Raw genomic sequence first — 14,650 nt, 5'->3', positions numbered from 1 at the left:
CTGTTGATAGATGCTGTTCAACAGACTGATGGTAATAGAAGCTGTTCAACAGTCTGATGGTGATAGAAGCTGTTCAACAGTCTGATGGTAATAGAAGCTGTTCAACAGCTGATGGTCTGGTGATAGAAGCTGTTCAACAGTCTGATGGTGATAGAAGCTGTTCAACAGTCTGATGGTCTGGTAATAGAAGCTGTTCAACAGTCTGATGGTGATAGAAGCTCTTCAACAGTCTGATGGTGATAGAAGCTGTTCAACAGTCTGATGGTGATAGAAGCTGTTCAACAGTCTGATGGTGATAGAAGCTGTTCAACAGTCTGATGGTCTGATAATAGAAGCTGTTCAACAGTCTGATGGTCTGGTAATAGAAGCTGTTCAACAGTCTGATGGTAATAGAAGCTGTTCAACAGTCTGATGGTAATAGAAGCTGTTCAACAGTCTGATGGTAATAGAAGCTGTTCAACAGTCTGATGGTGATAGAAGCTCTTCAACAGTCTGATGGTGATAGAAGCTGTTCAACAGTCTGATGGTGATAGAAGCTGTTCAACAGTATGATGGTGATAGAAGCTGTTCAACAGTCTGATGGTCTGATAATAGAAGCTGTTCAACAGTCTGATGGTGAAATAGAAGCTGTTCAACAGTCTGATGGTAATAGAAGCTGTTCAACAGTCTGATGGTGATAGAAGCTGATCAACAGTCTGATGGTGATAGAAGCTGATCAACAGTCTGATGGTTATAGAAGCTTTTCAACAGTCTGATGGTGATAGAAGCTGTTCAACAGTCTGATGGTAATAGAAGCTGTTCAACAGTCTGATGGTAATAGAAGCTGTTCAACAGTCTGATGGTAATAGAAGCTGTTCAACAGTCTGATGGTGATAGAAGCTGTTCAACAGTCTGATGGTAATAGAAGCTGTTCAACAGTCTGATGGTGATAGAAGCTGTTCAACAGTCTGATGGTAATAGAAGCTGTTCAACAGTCTGATGGTGATAGAAGCTGTTCAACAGTCTGATGGTAATAGAAGCTGTTCAACAGTCTGATGGTGATAGAAGCTGTTCAACAGTCTGATGGTCTGGTAATAGAAGCTGTTCAACAGTCTGATGGTGAAAGAAGCTGTTCAACAGTCTGATGGCCTGTTGATAGATGCTGTTCAACAGACTGATGGTAATAGAAGCTGTTCAACAGTCTGATGGTGATAGAAGCTGTTCAACAGTCTGATGGTAATAGAAGCTGTTCAACAGCTGATGGTCTGGTGATAGAAGCTGTTCAACAGTCTGATGGTGATAGAAGCTGTTCAACAGTCTGATGGTCTGGTAATAGAAGCTGTTCAACAGTCTGATGGTGATAGAAGCTCTTCAACAGTCTGATGGTGATAGAAGCTGTTCAACAGTCTGATGGTGATAGAAGCTGTTCAACAGTCTGATGGTGATAGAAGCTGTTCAACAGTCTGATGGTCTGATAATAGAAGCTGTTCAACAGTCTGATGGTCTGGAAATAGAAGCTGTTCAACAGTCTGATGGTAATAGAAGCTGTTCAACAGTCTGATGGTGATAGAAGCTGATCAACAGTCTGATGGTTATAGAAGCTTTTCAACAGTCTGATGGTGATAGAAGCTGTTCAACAGTCTGATGTGATAGAAGCTGTTCAACAGTCTGATGGTTATAGAAGCTGTTCAACAGTCTGATGGTAATAGAAGCTGTTCAACAGTCTGATGGTGATAGAAGCTGTTCAACAGTCTGATGGTAATAGAAGCTGTTCAACAGTCTGATGGTGATAGAAGCTGTTCAACAGTCTGATGGTAATAGAAGCTGTTCAACAGTCTGATGGTAATAGAAGCTGTTCAACAGTCTGATGGTAATAGAAGCTGTTCAACAGTCTGATGGTGATAGAAGCTGTTCAACAGTCTGATGGTCTGGTAATAGAAGCTGTTCAACAGTCTGATGGTGAAAGAAGCTGTTCAACAGTCTGATGGCCTGTTGATAGAAGCTGTTCAACAGACTGATGGTAATAGAAGCTGTTCAACAGTCTGATGGTTATAGAAGCTGTTCAACAGTCTGATGGTGATAGAAGCTGTTCAACAGTCTGATGGTCTGGTAATAGAAGCTGTTCAACAGTCTGATGGTTATAGAAGCTGTTCAACAGTCTGATGGTGATAGAAGCTGTTCAACAGTCTGATGGTCTGATAATAGAAGCTGTTCAACAGTCTGATGGTAATAGAAGCTGTTCAACAGTCTGATGGTAATAGAAGCTGTTCAACAGTCTGATGGTGATAGAAGCTGTTCAACAGTCTGATGGTGATAGAAGCTGTTCAACAGTCTGATGGTGATAGAAGCTGTTCAACAGTCTGATGGTAATAGAAGCTGTTCAACAGTCTGATGGTAATAGAAGCTGTTCAACAGTCTGATGGTGATAGAAGCTGTTCAACAGTCTGATGGTGATAGAAGCTGTTCAACAGTCTGATGGTGATAGAAGCTGTTCAACAGTCTGATGGTCTGATAATAGAAGCTGTTTAACAGTCTGATGTTCTGGTAATAGAAGCTGTTCAACAGTCTGATGGTGATAGAAGCTGTTCAACAGTCTGATGGTGATAGAAGCTGTTCAACAGTCTGATGGTGATAGAAGCTGTTCAACAGTCTGATGGTGATAGAAGCTGTTCAACAGTCTGATGGTGATAGAAGCTGTTCAACAGTCTGATGGTAATAGAAGCTGTTCAACAGTCTGATGGTCTGGTAATAGAAGCTGTTCAACAGTCTGATGGTAATAGAAGCTGTTCAACAGTCTGATGGTGATAGAAGCTGTTCAACAGTCTGATGGTAATAGAAGCTGTTCAACAGTCTGATGGTAATAGAAGCTGTTCAACAGTCTGATGGTGATAGAAGCTGTTCAACAGTCTGATGGTCTGGTGATAGAAGCTGTTCAACAGTCTGATGGTAATAGAAGCTGTTCAACAGTCTGATGGTAATAGAAGCTGTTCAACAGTCTGATGGTGATAGAAGCTGTTCAACAGTCTGATGGCCTGTTGATAGAAGCTGTTCAACAGACTGATGGTAATAGAAGCTGTTCAACAGTCTGATGGTGATAGAAGCTGTTCAACAGTCTGATGGTAATAGAAGCTGTTCAACAGTCTGATGGTGATAGAAGCTGTTCAACAGTCTGATGGCAATAGAAGCTGTTCAACAGTCTGATGGTAATAGAAGCTGTTCAACAGTCTGATGGTGATAGAAGCTGTTCAACAGTCTGATGGTCTGGTAATAGAAGCTGTTCAACAGTCTGATGGTGAAAGAAGCTGTTCAACAGTCTGATGGTAATAGAAGCTGTTCAACAGTCTGATGGGTTGATAGAAGCTGTTCAACAGACTGATGGTAATAGAAGCTGTTCAACAGTCTGATGGTGATAGAAGCTGTTCAACAGTCTGATGGTAATAGAAGCTGTTCAACAGCTGATGGTCTGGTGATAGAAGCTGTTCAACAGTCTGATGGTGATAGAAGCTGTTCAACAGTCTGATGGTCTGGTAATAGAAGCTGTTCAACAGTCTGATGGTTATAGAAGCTGTTCAACAGTCTGATGGTGATAGAAGCTGTTCAACAGTCTGATGGTCTGATAATAGAAGCTGTTCAACAGTCTGATGGTAATAGAAGCTGTTCAACAGTCTGATGGTAATAGAAGCTGTTCAACAGTCTGATGGTAATAGAAGCTGTTCAACAGTCTGATGGTGATAGAAGCTGTTCAACAGTCTGATGGTGATAGAAGCTGTTCAACAGTCTGATGGTAATAGAAGCTGTTCAACAGTCTGATGGTAATAGAAGCTGTTCAACAGTCTGATGGTAATAGAAGCTGTTCAACAGTCTGATGGTAATAGAAGCTGTTCAACAGTCTGATGGTGATAGAAGCTGTTCAACAGCTGATGGTCTGGTGATAGAAGCTGTTCAACAGCTGATGGTCTGGTGATAGAAGCTGTTCAACAGTCTGATGGTAATAGAAGCTGTTCAACAGTCTGATGGTAATAGAAGCTGTTCAATAGTCTGATGGTAATAGAAGATGTTCAAGAGTCTGATGGTAATAGAAGCTGTTCAACAGCTGATGGTCTGGTGATAGAAGCTGTTCAACAGCTGATGGTGATAGAAGCTGTTCAACAGTCTGATGGTAATAGAAGCTGTTCAACAGTCTGATGGTAATAGAAGCTGTTCAATAGTCTGATGGTAATAGAAGATGTTCAACAGTCTGATGGTGATAGAAGCTGTTCAACAGTATGATGGTGATAGAAGCTGTTCAACAGTCTGATGGTCTGATAATAGAAGCTGTTCAACAGTCTGATGGTCTGGAAATAGAAGCTGTTCAACAGTCTGATGGTGAAAGAAGCTGTTCAACAGTCTGATGGTGATAGAAGCTGTTCAACAGTCTGATGGTCTGGTAATAGAAGCTGTTCAACAGTCTGATGGTGAAAGAAGCTGTTCAACAGTCTGATGGCCTGTTGATAGAAGCTGTTCAAATGTCTGATGGTGATAGAAGCTGTTCAACAGTCTGATGGTAATAGAAGCTGTTCAACAGCTGATGGTCTGGTTATAGAAGCTGTTCAACAGTCTGATGGTGATAGAAGCTGTTCAACAGTCTGATGGTCTGGTAATAGAAGCTGTTCAACAGTCTGATGGTTATAGAAGCTGTTCAACAGTCTGATGGTGATAGAAGCTGTTCAACAGTCTGATGGTCTGATAATAGAAGCCGTTCAACAGTCTGATGGTAATAGAAGCTGTTCAACAGTCTGATGGTAATAGAAGCTGTTCAACAGTCTGATGGTAATAGAAGCTGTTCAACAGTCTGATGGTGATAGAAGCTGTTCAACAGTCTGATGGTAATAGAAGCTGTTCAACAGTCTGATGGTGATAGAAGCTGTTCAACAGTCTGATGGTGATAGAAGCTGTTCAACAGTCTGATGGTGATAGAAGCTGTTCAACAGTCTGATGGTCTGATAATAGAAGCTGTTTAACAGTCTGATGTTCTGGTAATAGAAGCTGTTCAACAGTCTGATGGTGATAGAAGCTGTTCAACAGTCTGATGGTGATAGAAGCTGTTCAACAGTCTGATGGTGATAGAAGCTGTTCAACAGTCTGATGGTGATAGAAGCTGTTAAACAGTCTGATGGTGATAGAAGCTGTTCAACAGTCTGATGGTGATAGAAGCTGTTCAACAGTCTGATGGTAATAGAAGCTGTTCAACAGTCTGATGGTCTGATAATAGAAGCTGTTCAACAGTCTGATGGTAATAGAAGCTGTTCAACAGTCTGATGGTGATAGAAGCTGTTCAACAGTCTGATGGTGATAGAAGCTGTTCAACAGTCTGATGGTAATAGAAGCTGTTCAACAGTCTGATGGTAATAGAAGCTGTTCAACAGTCTGATGGTCTGATAATAGAAGCTGTTCAACAGTCTGATGGTCTGGAAATAGAAGCTGTTCAACAGTCTGATGGTAATAGAAGCTGTTCAACAGTCTTATGGTGATAGAAGCTGATCAACAGTCTGATGGTAATAGAAGCTGTTCAACAGTCTGATGGTGATAGAAGCTGATCAACAGTCTGATGGTAATAGAAGCTGTTCAACAGTCTGATGGTGATAGAAGCTGATCAACAGTCTGATGGTTATAGAAGCTTTTCAACAGTCTGATGGTGATAGAAGCTGTTCAACAGTCTGATGTGATAGAAGCTGTTCAACAGTCTGATGGTTATAGAAGCTGTTCAACAGTCTGATGGTAATAGAAGCTGTTCAACAGTCTGATGGTGATAGAAGCTGTTCAACAGTCTGATGGTAATAGAAGCTGTTCAACAGTCTGATGGTGATAGAAGCTGTTCAACAGTCTGATGGTAATAGAAGCTGTTCAACAGTCTGATGGTAATAGAAGCTGTTCAACAGTCTGATGGTAATAGAAGCTGTTCAACAGTCTGATGGTGATAGAAGCTGTTCAACAGTCTGATGGTCTGGTAATAGAAGCTGTTCAACAGTCTGATGGTGAAAGAAGCTGTTCAACAGTCTGATGGCCTGTTGATAGAAGCTGTTCAACAGTCTGATGGTGATAGAAGCTGTTCAACAGTCTGATGGTAATAGAAGCTGTTCAACAGCTGATGGTCTGGTTATAGAAGCTGTTCAACAGTCTGATGGTGATAGAAGCTGTTCAACAGTCTGATGGTCTGGTAATAGAAGCTGTTCAACAGTCTGATGGTTATAGAAGCTGTTCAACAGTCTGATGGTGATAGAAGCTGTTCAACAGTCTGATGGTCTGATAATAGAAGCCGTTCAACAGTCTGATGGTAATAGAAGCTGTTCAACAGTCTGATGGTAATAGAAGCTGTTCAACAGTCTGATGGTAATAGAAGCTGTTCAACAGTCTGATGGTAATAGAAGCTGTTCAACAGTCTGATGGTGATAGAAGCTGTTCAACAGTCTGATGGTAATAGAAGCTGTTCAACAGTCTGATGGTGATAGAAGCTGTTCAACAGTCTGATGGTGATAGAAGCTGTTCAACAGTCTGATGGTGATAGGAGCTGTTCAACAGTCTGATGGTCTGATAATAGAAGCTGTTCAACAGTCTGATGGTCTGATAATAGAAGCTGTTCAACAGTCTGATGGTAATAGAAGCTGTTCAACAGTCTGATGGTGATAGAAGCTGTTCAACAGTCTGATGGTAATAGAAGCTGTTCAACAGTCTGATGGTAATAGAAGCTGTTCAACAGTCTGATGGTGATAGAAGCTGTTCAACAGTCTGATGGTCTGGTAATAGAAGCTGTTCAACAGTCTGATGGTAATAGAAGCTGTTCAACAGTCTGATGGTAATAGAAGCTGTTCAACAGTCTGATGGTGAAAGAAGCTGTTCAACAGTCTGATGGCCTGTTGATAGAAGCTGTTCAACAGACTGATGGTAATAGAAGCTGTTCAACAGTCTGATGGTGATAGAAGCTGTTCAACAGTCTGATGGTAATAGAAGCTGTTCAACAGTCTGATGGTGATAGAAGCTGTTCAACAGTCTGATGGCAATAGAAGCTGTTCAACAGTCTGATGGTAATAGAAGCTGTTCAACAGTCTGATGGTGATAGAAGCTGTTCAACAGTCTGATGGCAATAGAAGCTGTTCAACAGTCTGATGGTGAAAGAAGCTGTTCAACAGTCTGATGGTAATAGAAGCTGTTCAACAGTCTGATGGCCTGTTGATAGAAGCTGTTCAACAGACTGATGGTAATAGAAGCTGTTCAACAGTCTGATGGTGATAGAAGCTGTTCAACAGTCTGATGGTAATAGAAGCTGTTCAACAGCTGATGGTCTGGTGATAGAAGCTGTTCAACAGTCTGATGGTGATAGAAGCTGTTCAACAGTCTGATGGTGATAGAAGCTGTTCAACAGTCTGATGGTCTGATAATAGAAGCTGTTCAACAGTCTGATGGTAATAGAAGCTGTTCAACAGTCTGATGGTAATAGAAGCTGTTCAACAGTCTGATGGTAATAGAAGCTGTTCAACAGTCTGATGGTGATAGAAGCTGTTCAACAGTCTGATGGTGATAGAAGCTGTTCAACAGTCTGATGGTAATAGAAGCTGTTCAACAGTCTGATGGTAATAGAAGCTGTTCAACAGTCTGATGGTAATAGAAGCTGTTCAACAGTCTGATGGTAATAGAAGCTGTTCAACAGTCTGATGGTGATAGAAGCTGTTCAACAGCTGATGGTCTGGTGATAGAAGCTGTTCAACAGCTGATGGTCTGTTGATAGAAGCTGTTCAACAGACTGATGGTAATAGAAGCTGTTCAACAGTCTGATGGTGATAGAAGCTGTTCAACAGTCTGATGGTAATAGAAGCTGTTCAACAGCTGATGGTCTGGTGATAGAAGCTGTTCAACAGTCTGATGGTGATAGAAGCTGTTCAACAGTCTGATGGTGATAGAAGCTGTTCAACAGTCTGATGGTCTGATAATAGAAGCTGTTCAACAGTCTGATGGTAATAGAAGCTGTTCAACAGTCTGATGGTAATAGAAGCTGTTCAACAGTCTGATGGTAATAGAAGCTGTTCAACAGTCTGATGGTGATAGAAGCTGTTCAACAGTCTGATGGTGATAGAAGCTGTTCAACAGTCTGATGGTAATAGAAGCTGTTCAACAGTCTGATGGTAATAGAAGCTGTTCAACAGTCTGATGGTAATAGAAGCTGTTCAACAGTCTGATGGTAATAGAAGCTGTTCAACAGTCTGATGGTGATAGAAGCTGTTCAACAGCTGATGGTCTGGTGATAGAAGCTGTTCAACAGCTGATGGTCTGGTGATAGAAGCTGTTCAACAGTCTGATGGTAATAGAAGCTGTTCAACAGTCTGATGGTAATAGAAGCTGTTCAATAGTCTGATGGTAATAGAAGATGTTCAACAGTCTGATGGTAATAGAAGCTGTTCAACAGCTGATGGTCTGGTGATAGAAGCTGTTCAACAGCTGATGGTGATAGAAGCTGTTCAACAGTCTGATGGTAATAGAAGCTGTTCAACAGTCTGATGGTAATAGAAGCTGTTCAATAGTCTGATGGTAATAGAAGATGTTCAACAGTCTGATGGTAATAGAAGCTGTTCAACAGCTGATGGTCTGGTGATAGAAGCTGTTCAACAGCTGATGGTCTGGTGATAGAAGCTGTTCAACAGTCTGATGGTAATAGAAGCTGTTCAATAGTCTGATGGTAATAGAAGATGTTCAACAGTCTGATGGTGATAGAAGCTGTTCAACAGTCTGATGGTAATAGAAGCTGTTCAACAGTCTGATGGTGATAGAAGCTGTTCAACAGTCTGATGGTGATAGAAGCTGTTCAACAGTCTGATGGTAATAGAAGCTGTTCAACAGTCTGATGGTAATAGAAGCTGTTCAACAGTCTGATGGTAATAGAAGATGTTCAACAGTCTGATGGTAATAGAAGCTGTTCAACAGCTAATGGTCTGGTGATAGAAGCTGTTCAACAGCTGATGGTCTGGTGATAGAAGCTGTTCAACAGTCTGATGGTAATAGAAGCTGTTCAACAGTCTGATGGTAATAGAAGCTGTTCAACAGTCTGATGGTAATAGAAGCTGTTCAACAGTCTGATGGTAATAGAAGCTGTTCAAAAGTCTGATGGTAATAGAAGATGTTCAACAGTCTGATGGTAATAGAAGCTGTTCAACAGCTGATGGTCTGGTGATAGAAGCTGTTCAACAGCTGATGGGTGATAGAAGCTGTTCAACAGTCTGATGGTAATAGAAGCTGTTCAACAGTCTGATGGTAATAGAAGCTGTTCAATAGTCTGATGGTAATAGAAGATGTTCAACAGTCTGATGGTAATAGAAGCTGTTCAACAGTTGATGGTGATAGAAGCTGTTCAACAGTCTGATGGTCTGGTGATAGAAGCTGTTCAACAGTCTGATGGTAATAGAAGCTGTTCAACAGTCTGATGGTAATAGAAGCTGTTCAACAGTCTGATGGTGATAGAAGCTGTTCAACAGTCTGATGGTCTGGTAATAGAAGCTGTTCAACAGTCTGATGGTAATAGAAGCTGTTCAACAGCTGATGGTCTGGTGATAGAAGCTGTTCAACAGCTGATGGTCTGGTGATAGAAGCTGTTCAACAGTCTGATGGTAATAGAAGCTGTTCAACAGTCTGATGGTAATAGAAGCTGTTCAACAGTCTGATGGTAATAGAAGCTGTTCAACAGTCTGATGGTGATAGAAGCTGTTCAACAGTCTGATGGTGATAGAAGCTGTTCAACAGTCTGATGGTAATAGAAGCTGTTCAACAGTCTGATGGTGATAGAAGCTGTTCAACAGACTGATGGTAATAGAAGCTGTTCAACAGTCTGATGGTGATAGAAGCTGTTCAACAGTCTGATGGTAATAGAAGCTGTTCAACAGTCTGATGGTAATAGAAGCTGTTCAACAGTCTGATGGTAATAGAAGCTGTTCAACAGTCTGATGGTAATAGAAGCTGTTCAACAGTCTGATGGTGATAGAAGCTCTTCAACAGTCTGATGGTGATAGAAGCTGTTCAACAGTCTGATGGTGATAGAAGCTGTTCAACAGTATGATGGTGATAGAAGCTGTTCAACAGTCTGATGGTCTGATAATAGAAGCTGTTCAACAGTCTGATGGTCTGGAAATAGAAGCTGTTCAACAGTCTGATGGTAATAGAAGCTGTTCAACAGTCTGATGGTGATAGAAGCTGATCAACAGTCTGATGGTTATAGAAGCTTTTCAACAGTCTGATGGTGATATAAGCTGTTCAACAGTCTGATGTGATAGAAGCTGTTCAACAGTCTGATGGTTATAGAAGCTGTTCAACAGTCTGATGGTAATAGAAGCTGTTCAACAGTCTGATGGTGATAGAAGCTGTTCAACAGTCTGATGGTAATAGAAGCTGTTCAACAGTCTGATGGTGATAGAAGCTGTTCAACAGTCTGATGGTAATAGAAGCTGTTCAACAGTCTGATGGTAATAGAAGCTGTTCAACAGTCTGATGGTAATAGAAGCTGTTCAACAGTCTGATGGTCATAGAAGCTGTTCAACAGTCTGATGGTCTGGTAATAGAAGCTGTTCAACAGTCTGATGGTGAAAGAAGCTGTTCAACAGTCTGATGGCCTGTTGATAGAAGCTGTTCAACAGACTGATGGTAATAGAAGCTGTTCAACAGTCTGATGGTGATAGAAGCTGTTCAACAGTCTGATGGTAATAGAAGCTGTTCAACAGCTGATGGTCTGGTGATAGAAGCTGTTCAACAGTCTGATGGTGATAGAAGCTGTTCAACAGTCTGATGGTCTGGTAATAGAAGCTGTTGAACAGTCTGATGGTTATAGAAGCTGTTCAACAGTCTGATGGTGATAGAAGCTGTTCAACAGTCTGATGGTCTGGTAATAGAAGCTGTTGAACAGTCTGATGGTTATAGAAGCTGTTCAACAGTCTGATGGTAATAGAAGCTGTTCAACAGTCTGATGGTGATAGAAGCTGTTCAACAGTCTGATGGTGATAGAAGCTGTTCAACAGTCTGATGGTGATAGAAGCTGTTCAACAGTCTGATGGTGATAGAAGCTGTTCAACAGTCTGATGGTGATAGAAGCTGTTCAACAGTCTGATGGTCTGATAATAGAAGCTGTTTAACAGTCTGATGTTCTGGTAATAGAAGCTGTTCAACAGTCTGATGGTGATAGAAGCTGTTCAACAGTCTGATGGTGATAGAAGCTGTTCAACAGTCTGATGGTGATAGAAGCTGTTCAACAGTCTGATGGTGATAGAAGCTGTTCAACAGTCTGATGGTGATAGAAGCTGTTCAACAGTCTGATGGTAATAGAAGCTGTTCAACAGTCTGATGGTCTGATAATAGAAGCTGTTCAACAGTCTGATGGTAATAGAAGCTGTTCAACAGTCTGATGGTGATAGAAGCTGTTCAACAGTCTGATGGTAATAGAAGCTGTTCAACAGTCTGATGGTAATAGAAGCTGTTCAACAGTCTGATGGTGATAGAAGCTGTTCAACAGTCTGATGGTCTGGTAATAGAAGCTGTTCAACAGTCTGATGGTAATAGAAGCTGTTCAACAGTCTGATGGTAATAGAAGCTGTTCAACAGTCTGATGGTGAAAGAAGCTGTTCAACAGTCTGATGGCCTGTTGATAGAAGCTGTTCAACAGACTGATGGTAATAGAAGCTGTTCAACAGTCTGATGGTGATAGAAAGTGTTCAACAGTCTGATGGTAATAGAAGCTGTTCAACAGTCTGATGGTGATAGAAGCTGTTCAACAGTCTGATGGTAATAGAAGCTGTTCAACAGTCTGATGGTGATAGAAGCTGTTCAACAGTCTGATGGCAATAGAAGCTGTTCAACAGTCTGATGGTGAAAGAAGCTGTTCAACAGTCTGATGGTAATAGAAGCTGTTCAACAGTCTGATGGCCTGTTGATAGAAGCTGTTCAACAGACTGATGGTAATAGAAGCTGTTCAACAGTCTGATGGTGATAGAAGCTGTTCAACAGTCTGATGGTAATAGAAGCTGTTCAACAGCTGATGGTCTGGTGATAGAAGCTGTTCAACAGTCTGATGGTGATAGAAGCTGTTCAACAGTCTGATGGTGATAGAAGCTGTTCAACAGTCTGATGGTCTGATAATAGAAGCTGTTCAACAGTCTGATGGTAATAGAAGCTGTTCAACAGTCTGATGGTAATAGAAGCTGTTCAACAGTCTGATGGTAATAGAAGCTGTTCAACAGTCTGATGGTGATAGAAGCTGTTCAACAGTCTGATGGTGATAGAAGCTGTTCAACAGTCTGATGGTAATAGAAGCTGTTCAACAGTCTGATGGTAATAGAAGCTGTTCAACAGTCTGATGGTAATAGAAGCTGTTCAACAGTCTGATGGTAATAGAAGCTGTTCAACAGTCTGATGGTGATAGAAGCTGTTCAACAGCTGATGGTCTGGTGATAGAAGCTGTTCAACAGCTGATGGTCTGGTGATAGAAGCTGTTCAACAGTCTGATGGTAATAGAAGCTGTTCAACAGTCTGATGGTAATAGAAGCTGTTCAATAGTCTGATGGTAATAGAAGATGTTCAAGAGTCTGATGGTAATAGAAGCTGTTCAACAGTCTGATGGTCTGGTGATAGAAGCTGTTCAACAGCTGATGGTGATAGAAGCTGTTCAACAGTCTGATGGTAATAGAAGCTGTTCAACAGTCTGATGGTAATAGAAGCTGTTCAATAGTCTGATGGTAATAGAAGATGTTCAACAGTCTGATGGTAATAGAAGCTGTTCAACAGCTGATGGTCTGGTGATAGAAGCTGTTCAACAGCTGATGGTCTGGTGATAGAAGCTGTTCAACAGTCTGATGGTAATAGAAGCTGTTCAATAGTCTGATGGTAATAGAAGATGTTCAACAGTCTGATGGTGATAGAAGCTGTTCAACAGTCTGATGGTAATAGAAGCTGTTCAACAGTCTGATGGTGATAGAAGCTGTTCAACAGTCTGATGGTGATAGAAGCTGTTCAACAGACTGATGGTAATAGAAGCTGTTCAACAGTCTGATGGTAATAGAAGCTGTTCAACAGTCTGATGGTAATAGAAGATGTTCAACAGTCTGATGGTAATAGAAGCTGTTCAACAGTCTAATGGTCTGGTGATAGAAGCTGTTCAACAGCTGATGGTCTGGTGATAGAAGCTGTTCAACAGTCTGATGGTAATAGAAGCTGTTCAACAGTCTGATGGTAATAGAAGCTGTTCAACAGTCTGATGGTAATAGAAGCTGTTCAACAGTCTGATGGTAATAGAAGCTGTTCAACAGTCTGATGGTAATAGAAGCTGTTCAACAGTCTGATGGTGATAGAAGCTGTTCAACAGTCTGATGGTGATAGAAGCTGTTCAACAGTCTGATGGTAATAGAAGCTGTTCAACAGTCTGATGGTAATAGAAGCTGTTCAACAGTCTGATGGTAATAGAAGCTGTTCAACAGTCTGATGGTAATAGAAGCTGTTCAACAGTCTGATGGTGATAGAAGCTGTTCAACAGCTGATGGTCTGGTGATAGAAGCTGTTCAACAGCTGATGGTCTGGTGATAGAAGCTGTTCAACAGTCTGATGGTAATAGAAGCTGTTCAACAGTCTGATGGTAATAGAAGCTGTTCAATAGTCTGATGGTAATAGAAGATGTTCAACAGTCTGATGGTAATAGAAGCTGTTCAACAGCTGATGGTCTGGTGATAGAAGCTGTTCAACAGCTGATGGTGATAGAAGCTGTTCAACAGTCTGATGGTAATAGAAGCTGTTCAACAGTCTGATGGTAATAGAAGCTGTTCAATAGTCTGATGGTAATAGAAGATGTTCAACAGTCTGATGGTAATAGAAGCTGTTCAACAGCTGATGGTCTGGTGATAGAAGCTGTTCAACAGCTGATGGTCTGGTGATAGAAGCTGTTCAACAGTCTGATGGTAATAGAAGCTGTTCAACAGTCTGATGGTAATAGAAGATGTTCAACAGTCTGATGGTGATAGAAGCTGTTCAACAGTCTGATGGTAATAGAAGCTGTTCAACAGTCTGATGGTGATAGAAGCTGTTCAACAGTCTGATGGTGATAGAAGCTGTTCAACAGACTGATGGTAATAGAAGCTGTTCAACAGTCTGATGGTAATAGAAGCTGTTCAACAGTCTGATGGTAATAGAAGATGTTCAACAGTCTGATGGTAATAGAAGCTGTTCAACAGCTAATGGTCTGGTGATAGAAGCTGTTCAACAGCTGATGGTCTGGTGATAGAAGCTGTTCAACAGTCTGATGGTAATAGAAGCTGTTCAATAGTCTGATGGTAATAGAAGCTGTTCAACAGTCTGATGGTAATAGAAGCTGTTCAACAGTCTGATGGTAATAGAAGCTGTTCAACAGTCTGATGGTAATAGAAGATGTTCAACAGTCTGATGGTAATAGAAGCTGTTCAACAGCTGATGGTCTGGTGATAGAAGCTGTTCAACAGCTGATGGTCTGGTGATAGAAGCTGTTCAACAGTCTGATGGTAATAGAAGCTGTTCAACAGTCTGATGGTAATAGAAGCTGTTCAATAGTCTGATGGTAATAGAAGATGTTCACCAGTCTGATGGTAATAGAAGCTGTTCAACAGTCTGATGGTGATAGAAGCTGTTCAACAGTCTGATGGTG

This window comes from Oncorhynchus keta, chromosome 25 (assembly GCF_023373465.1).
Source record: "Oncorhynchus keta strain PuntledgeMale-10-30-2019 chromosome 25, Oket_V2, whole genome shotgun sequence".
Classification (NCBI taxonomy): Eukaryota; Metazoa; Chordata; class Actinopteri; order Salmoniformes; family Salmonidae; genus Oncorhynchus; species Oncorhynchus keta.
The sequence above is the reverse complement of the archived record's forward strand: the minus strand, read 5'-3'. Positions refer to the sequence as shown.